This window comes from Eufriesea mexicana, unplaced genomic scaffold (genome assembly GCF_001483705.2).
Source record: "Eufriesea mexicana isolate 0111107269 unplaced genomic scaffold, ASM148370v2 scaffold27645, whole genome shotgun sequence".
Taxonomy (NCBI): Eukaryota; Metazoa; Arthropoda; class Insecta; order Hymenoptera; family Apidae; genus Eufriesea; species Eufriesea mexicana.
In genome coordinates, this window is record NW_016934471.1 from 9,369 (window position 1) to 11,027 (window position 1,659).

A 1,659-nucleotide genomic window follows, 5' to 3' on the forward strand; every position below is an offset into this window, starting at 1 on the left:
TTCTCTTGTGCTAAACCTCATAAGGAGTTTTTTATTCCCTATTCATTTTCCTTTATACCCTTATTATCTTCAACATCATCTATTTTATAATTTTATACTTTCTTCGGTTCCTTTTTTGTATCTCTCAATGTACTTTTTATCCTTTCCTTCATAGCTCTGAAAATACAAATATAGGAGACAGTCAATAAGAATTCCTACTTTCTATAACATAGTTATAATGTATACAATAAACTAACTCTTTCTCCTTCTTTACAACTTCTAATTCTTCTTGAGTTTTTACTTCGTCGTCATTTTCCCAATCGCTACTGCGGCCTTCCTTCCATTTTTTATTTGCAAATCCAGGTAGTACAACTGCTGGTTCTGAGCTTAATTTTGAATCAGTTAAATGATCACGTGCTGATTTGCCCTGACCACTAAACTTTCTATGTAACATCACAGATTCTTCTTCATCTTTCTCTGCTTTTTCACCAAATGATAGAAGATTGAAATGTCTGCAACAAAATTTTTCATTACAAAGAGTAATTGTACCAGGGCTAAATTCAGCAAACATATATAATTTTTACTTTACTCCTGCTGTTTTAGTTTCTGACCTGTCCTTTACTTCTTCACATTCCTGTACTATTATTCTTGGTATAATATCAGGAAATGGATTGTTCAATATTATAGTTTTTATCAATCTTGGAGGGTAATGTGGTTTATCATTCTACAAAACAGAGGAAATATTATGTTTATATGAATGCTTGATATGTATTTTCGCAAACATTAAATTTACCTCATCTACTAGTGCTTCTTCAAGTTTAAGCATACTATATATAGCTTCCCCAGTAACTCTACCAAAGGTTGTGTGCTTATTCTGCAAATCTGTTGTAGAACTAAGAATAAAGAAGTATTGGGAACCATTGTCAACATTCCAGCATTAACCATTCCAATTTAATCTCGTCGACAAAATTGAAGTCTGGTATGAAATTCGTTCTAAAACATATATATCCAATAATTATTCTTCAATAAAAATGGTATTCCTTCTATTTTTAAATATAGTCTCACTTCAAATGGTTCTCCATATATTTTACCACCTTCTCCTGTACCTGTGGGAACACCATCTTGTGTTAGGAATCCTTTGGTAATTCTATGAAATATATTGTCACCCTAATATCCTTCCATACATAATTGTATGAAATTTCTACATGCCTTTGGTGTTTCTCTTGACTATAATTCCAGTTCATCATCACCAACAGTTGTTTCCATTATATCCGAGTTATAAGAAATCTATTAGTTTTATTAATGTAAAACACATTTAAAATCAAATTTATTAAAATTCATTATTTATTATAGTAATTCAAATTAGAAATTATTTAATATATTAATATACAAATTTAGAAAGTAAATATTGTATATTGGTTAAATTTTTAAAAACAGACAGACAATCCATTGAAATATTATTAAATGATACTTATTATTTCACCCATAGTGGCTGGCCCTTGCATATAAATATTACTCTTGTCTGTACATCTCCTATAATAAAAAAAATCCTGCGTCAATAATATTTCATATTAAATCTTTAGTCATTTATAAATCAGTCAATCAAATGGTTCTTTTCTCGAATAATCACCAGTAGGTAAGACGTATCTTTTACCTCCTTTTAACGTTGGCTTTATTGGC

At 29.7% G+C, this 1,659-nt stretch overlaps 1 pseudogene; it reads right to left on the minus strand.

The window, feature by feature from the left end:
- Window positions 1–50: 50 nt before the first annotated feature.
- LOC108554540 (peptidyl-prolyl cis-trans isomerase CWC27 homolog) overlaps window positions 51–1,659 on the minus strand; it is a 1,741-nt pseudogene continuing 132 nt past the window's right edge.